Below are 7,422 nucleotides of genomic sequence, written 5' to 3' on the forward strand. Positions count from 1 at the left end.
TACAGAGATGCCAGACTTGACTGCAGACAGGGACAGTGGCTCCAGAAATATGTTCTTTTTCCTTTTCAGCATATTGTTTTAATTTCTCTGCCTGCTTTAGTAAGGTCAGGGCACAAGGTGGGGGCTGCACACAAATGGACAAGGTTCAAATGCAATGCTGAACCTGTTTGTGATTTGGAAGGATGGGCCCTATGGGCATGAAGGGCAATATTCTCTGCTACCAGAGAAGAAGTGCAGCTAGATGGAAGCTGTGGAATTTAAATTTGAGTTTCAGAGGTAATGCAGGTGACAGTGGAAATGTGGGTTTGTGAGCCATGCAGTTGCTACCTAAGCAGCAAAGAGCAGGGTGCAGTGCTGCCGCAGGCCACGGCCTTGGGGGCTGCAGTGGGGCTGGCAGTGCCCAGACAGGGGGCAGGCTTGGCTTGCTGCTCCTCTAGGCTGCCTGTGGGCAGTTCATGGTATGGACAGGGAACGGGAGTGGTGCCTGGGCCTGCCCTCAGGCTGCAAGGGGCCTGTAAGAGTGTGGCACAGGGATGGCAGGGGCTGGGTACCTGAGTGCCTCTTTGCCTGTGCTGAGTTAATGATTTCAAACTGGATCAACAGAGGAGGCCCTGCCCTTTGTACCACCAGCTAGTGCTGTCCCCCACCCTCAGGAAGGTGTTCCTGGGACAAGCTGCCTTATCTGGAGAACCCAAGTGGGTTGGCAACCTGAGAAATCATTTTCCCTAACACCTGCAGTCAGGTCATCCTTATCTTTGACTAGCTCCTTGCAGCCTGGCAGAAAACCTGCTATTTTTTTTCCCAGTAGAAAACCAGGATAAAAGCCACTAGGCTGAAAACATGCTAAGAACCTGCTTTGTGCCAAGTTGTTTTTTAACAGAACCAGGTAGCCAAGCACAAGTGCATGGCTCTGCAGTACCTGCCCCCAAAATGTGACTTGGCTTGTATGAGGGATGGCTTCGCTTCCTCATGGCCTGTATGGGGAGAGAGCAAACTCATCTCTTAATTCAGCTGCCTTATTCAGGCTTTGCTAATGCTCTGAAGGAGCTGAAATGCTAAGTTCCTGATTTCGGTTTGGTGGTTGTCTTTTGTTTGTTTTTAAAGCTTAGCCATGCCGACATAAATTGCTTTACCACAGTTCTTGTATACAAGTGTATATATGTATAATACAAGCTACATGTAGGAAAGGTAGATCTAAAAGGAGAGATCCTTCCCTTGCCCAGGTTGTATTGTTAACCTTAGGAAACTGAGCTCTCTGCATGTGCCCCTTGGCTGGGAGCACCAGACCTGCAGCAGTGCACCCTGCCTCAGGCCAGGCAGCTGAAGCTGTCCCTTGCCCCAGGGCTGAGCAAAGGAGCCCTCCTGGTCTCAGCCCTGTAGAGGTCAGAGTGCTCAAGCTGCTGTCATGGGCAGCACAGGCTGTGCTGCAGCTGAGGGACAGGTCAGGTTTATTGCTGGGTTCATTTCCATCAAAAACAGCCAAAGCAGAGTTATGGCAAAACGTTGGAAGGGTAGTGATGGTCCCTTGGTGGGGATACAGGGACAGGGATGGTGACAGTGCCCTGAGTCATTGCAGAGTGCAGCTGTCAGCTCATATATGGATGTCACACAGCAACTTAACTCTTCAGGTGAGACCTCTTTGGATAATTTTAATAAAAATTGGACTGTGAGTAGGTGCTTAGTCTCTGGGATCTCAATGTCAACCTCAGTTTTAGCACAATAGCAGGGAAAATGGAGAGTACCTCACTTCTGCTCTCATCCCTTCACATCTTCTCTGCCCTCAAATTAAAAAGAAAAAAATTAAAATCCCCATGAAGTCACCAATAGCCTTTAAGTTCATTTTTAGATGAATAGCTTTCCTGCTCCCCATGGCAGAACTAGAGACATATTTGTGGTGGTTTTTTTTACACAAATCTGCTCTTTCTCTGTTTTAATTCTAGCATCCTGAATTCTTTGTCACAGAATTTTCATTCAAAGGTTTCTATGCCTTTTTTCAAGCATTAGCCAGCAAACCCTGGAAATGCTCTGACAATTCAGACAAGAATTGCCCCTATTTTACACAACAGTCTGTGGAGACAGGCAGTGTAATTGAAGTTAAACTAAGAGCTTAGTAACTTACAGAACAGATCCTGAGTGACTCCTATTTGCCACTTCTGATTAAAAAAACAACCGCCGAACCATGTATTTTCTTAGCAGTGCTGGTCCCTACCAGGTGTGTGCATTCCTGGGCTGCTCCTCCCAGCACCACTCTGGGGCTGGGGGTCTCCTGTCGGTTCCCTGACATAACCCTTAGCCCCAGGAAAGGTTTCTTGCCTCAGCATGAACTTGCAGGGTCTGTTTCCTTCCCTGGCAAGGGCTGAACTCCAGTGAAATGCTCCTGGGCTGGCTGGAGCTAAGCAAACCTCCATCTAGGGGTTATACCTTGCTCTGCATTCCATGGGTGTGACCCAACTCCTGCCTGGGCGCTGAGGGCACGAGTTGACCTCATTTGGAAACAGATACCTCTCTCTGCAGCCAGCTCTCTTCAGGAAAAGTCCCCTGTTTTATCCTTGGGTCTCTGCAACCTGATGATCTTCTGCCTTTTCTATGGTCTTTAGTGTGTCTCTCACTGCTATTACTGCAGTGATGTGGCACTAAAGAGATCACCAAAACTCAGATCACTGCTTAAGAAGAAGGAGCACAGATGAAAGGAAATGTTTCCTTTTCAAAGTAATCTGGTTTTCACCTCCAATATCTGCTAGTGGATGAAAACAATGGGACAAAAATTTCTGGTCAGTCTCAACACTTGGTTTCAACTTTGAGCCTGTCATGCAGTGGCAGTTCTCCAGTATCTTATAAAGAAAAAATATTTTTAAACTACCACTGTCTTTCAATTCCTCTAGAATTTTTTTGCCTGATTTTGATATTATAGACCCTAAAATGGTCTTTGGATACCTTGATTAATTTTCCTCTAAAGGAAAAAAATATAACAGACTGAAAAAAGGGGACAAAGTCACAAAACCATCTCCTCCTGACAATGGGCAGCAAGAAAGAAAAGATGTGCCCATCTTTGTGGGTGATACCAGTCCTCTGAGGGCTGAGCACTGCACTGTTTCCCTTCTGGTTTGTGCCAGTATGGAAGCAGAAGAGCAGACAGGAAAGGCAAGGGACCACTTCAGCAGGGAGGAGAGAAAGCCTGGTGTCACCATGATATTTTCTGAAAAGTCCTTTTTGCCCAGGAGTTTCTCCTGGGAATCTGAGAGCTTGGGAATGTGGTCTGGACATCATTTAGCAACAGGTGCATCTTTGATTGGTTCCATGTGAATTGTTTTTAATTAATGACCAATCACCATCAGCTTTGTCAGACTCTGAGGATTTCTATAGTATAGTTTTAGTATAGCATATGATATGATATGATATGATATGATATGATATGATATGATATGATATGATATGATATGATATGATATGATATGATATGATATGATATGATATGATATAAATCAGCCTTCTGAGTACATGGAGTCAAATTCTGATCTCTCACCTTGTCCTGGGGACCCTCACAACACCACAGCCTGGGGGTTTGTCCAGATCTTTTTTTTAACTGAAACTTTGGATTTACAGAAAGATACATGTGGAAATGTGGTTGACTCTTCCTATTGCATCTTGCTTTCTCCAGCAAGTACCACTCTGTTGTGCCCTGTAAACCCTCTGTAGTTCATTAGATATCCATCCAAATGCGATGCAAACACGCTTAACTCAGTGTTACATGGTGTGCCAGGGGAAAAGCCACTTAAAAATGGCGATGACAAGGATAGTATTTGTAGTTTAGGTGTTGACAGAGATGTCTGGCATCCTGAGGCAGGATTCCCCGGTGTTCCAGGCCGAGGGAGCTGTGCGAGCCCGCAGGCATCACTAGATGGTGCCGCAGTCCGCGGCAGCTCCGAGCTCGGGTGGTGCTCTGGGCGCCTCGGCTGAGAAGCCCGGGTTGCTTTTCCGGAGATGAGAACAAGAATCAACTGCATTTTTCACAATTTTCCTAGTTAGGGAATCGCTTCTAGGCAAAAATCGTGCCAGAAATATGATCACGTTTTCAAGCAGCTGTAAAATTTTACACATGAAGCGAAGGAGCAGTTCTTGGGAAAGGAATGACAGCTGCAGCAGAACAGGTAAATGACATATTTATGTGACACTGAACCCTACGAACCCTCTCTGTTACCCTACTGTGATGAGTCACAACGTGGTGCAGAGCACTGATGGTGCTGGTTTCTGTGTGTCCCCAGATACTCTGGAAAGGAAATGCATCTGGAACCAGAAACAAACACTTTCTCTGAACAGCATTCTTCCCAGAACATCCAGGAAAACAGAGGCTGTCAAAACCGTGAGCCAAATGACAACTCAGTTGGTTCTTACCCACTGGGTTTACTTCCACCTGATGAGAATTTGGTTGACAAAAAAAAGAAAAATCGTATCCAGGAAGAGCCAGAGTAAAAAGTCCAGAAAGTCTGGACTATTTTTTTCTTCTCCCCCCCCCCCCCTTCCTCCTCCAAAGGAATATGTCAACCTTTGACTACTTGTCTATGACCTGAAGTAGGATTTGAAAATGTCGAAAACTGTTGAAATAACACAACATCATTGCAATTTCTCCCCCTGTGGACTTGAAATAATTACTGCAAAAAAATACAATTTGCCTTTTTGTTGAAGTTGTTTTCCATTAGGGAACCCTCTGATGGATAATTTCCAGCTGGCTCTTGAGGTTAGATTTGTATGCCCTGCTTTCCTTTATCTCTTCCCTTCTGGCCTTTGCTCTCTCCCCTGTGCCTAGTCATTAATGGGTTATTATGCTGCGGATCATGAGCTTGCATTTGCATTGTAGTTTTTATAGCCTTCAAAACCACAATGTGTATTTATTTCAGAAAGTGAACAGATAAAAGCCTTGGTCAATAAGTAATTTCTTTACTCCATTGTGTACTTACCCCCACATTTGTAACAGTAAGACAAAGGAAGAAGTTTTCCAGGAGTCTGCTGGGGCTGGCCAAATGTTTTCACTGGAACACTTTCACAGACACAATGTTCTTCAGTTATTCTAAATCCCCACAACCTTAGCACAAACAGAATTTGGACTTCTAGTGAAAATCCAGCAATATGTTTTCATATTTTAAATAATTTTTTGGTTGAGCATTTTTAGAAATAAAAACAGTCTTAACAATTATTTTACAGATTAGTTGACTTAATCTTCTATTGCTTACCAGCTGTCATCAAAACTGATAAGCTTATAAATCTCTTGGCTAAGTTTTTAACAAAGTGCAGTTCAAAATGAGAGAAAGGCAAACAGTGACAGGATTCTTGGGTAGCTCACTGAGCCAACCAGTTCCAAAATTTGAAGGTCATCAAGTGCCTGTATTACATGAACACTTTAACCATCTGAACTATGTGGCTCAATATTTCATACAGATTAAACTCCAACTGATTTTCCTCTTAGTAGAGGATCTGCCAATAGCAATAATTCCAGTAGGAATTTCAATTGTGTTTGTCCTACTTAGTCATGGTGGAAATGAGTGGAAATGAGTGAGTGGAAAAAAAACAAGAAGAAAGGCAGAAGAAGCTCTAGAAATGCTGTACACATTCCAGGCTTTCTCTGTGTGGGTTAATTTCCCAGACTCTGGAATGGGATGACACTACTTTGGTCAGCTTAGGTCAGAGATCTGTTCCCAGAAGGTAGGGCCAAAGGTCACTAAAAGCAATTTCTGAACAGCTGCTGGATTAAAAAAAAAAAAAAAAAGGAAAGTAGGCCTTCCATGAACAAGGATGGCCTTGTCTCCCTCTGCCCTGGATAAAATTTTATTTACATACATATGTGCCAGCTGTGGCAACATCAGTGCCTTGATACGTATGAAGTGTGTTCTGTTCACAGGAACATTCTCAAGGCACAGTGCAGATTAACCCACCTAAAGGTAAAGCTGAAAGGGGCTGGATGCTCCAATCAGCAGCTGTACAGGAGAAACAAAGCATTTTGGATTCCCATGCCCATACTCTCCTCCTCCTGAGATATGAAAGTATCCTTTGGAGAGTAAAAAGGGACGTGAAGTACCTGAGAAATCATTTCTGGGTCAGAAAGAGGATATGGTGCTAACACCTATTTTACCCTAAGGAACAAAACAAAGAGTGGTAATTTTTTTCAAGTCTCAATCCTTTAGAATGCAGGCAGAAACTGCTCTCAGATAAAAACCAGCTCCTTGATTGAGATGTTTCATTAACTTTATGAAATGGGACAAGGAAGAAACACTTGGGAAACCAGTGAATTCAAAGAGATTATTTGAAAGTTATGTGGTAAAATGCTTAGTTTCTTCAACTAATTAGGGCTGCTGGGGAATGTGCAGTTTCTAGGTCACATTAAGTGTAAGAAGCTTCCTACTTTAGCCAATTGAAAAATAAAGCTTGGCTGAACTGTGTTTGCAATGTAGTTTTTTTCCCCCTTGGCTATCTCTCTTCATTTATTCATGCCGTATACTCAGCAACCAAATAACGTGGAGGGGGCAACCAAAACCACACCAGTTAATTAAAACCTACAGTTCATATTTGTGTCCCATCTGGAAGATTCCCCAAGTAGTTTTGAACTCTAAAACTTCATCTATGGTGCTTAAAATGTTCTTCTTCAGCTGCACCTGATGAGGGTGGTGGTTGTTGCTGCTCTGAAAATATGAACAAGAAATGCAGATGGCCCAGTCCTGTTTATCTTGAGAAGCTTATTGTCTTGGTAGAGGATGTTACTCAATATTTCTAAATGGGAAGGTATTGTTTGGGTTTCTTTTCTCCTGCTGCAGTGCTACAGTTGATAGTTCCAGTCTCAGGACGGACTCTGTAATCTCAGCAGATCTTGCCATCCTCATCTTACACAACCATCTAGTGCCCCTCTGAGCAACAAATAATCTTCTTTTGAGCTGCTGTCAAGGCTGGCTCAACCATTCACACCTCTCTGCTCCACTGAGTTCCTCTTTACTTATGTATCAGCATCATTTTCTGGTTTTTGCAGGCATGGGGAATAGCCTGCAGACAGAGAAAAGTCTGAGACAAAAACAGTGAGAAAATCCATTCCTTTGTATAAAATGAGGAAATAGTATTTCAGTATTTCAGTTGGTTTAGGGTTTTTTAAAGTCTATGAAAAATATCACTGTTCTTACCTTTGTTCCTTAATCAGGAAATGAGCAGGTTTTTTTCTGACAGTGGAGTCTTTATCATCAACTGCTTCTGCAGTTTGGCTATTAATTTCTTTTTCTTGAGGAAGTTCAAAGTAAAGCTGGCATTTTCACCTTCTGTTTGTGTTTCATGCTGGATTTTAATAAGCAAATAAAAAGAAATTGCTATTTCATAATGAAATGGAAATGTAAATTCAGCTTGTAAGGAGGCTTTTTTTGCATTACCTAAAAACTTTACTGAAGAGTC

This window comes from Ammospiza nelsoni, chromosome 4, assembly GCF_027579445.1.
Source record: "Ammospiza nelsoni isolate bAmmNel1 chromosome 4, bAmmNel1.pri, whole genome shotgun sequence".
In the NCBI taxonomy this organism is placed as follows: Eukaryota; Metazoa; Chordata; class Aves; order Passeriformes; family Passerellidae; genus Ammospiza; species Ammospiza nelsoni.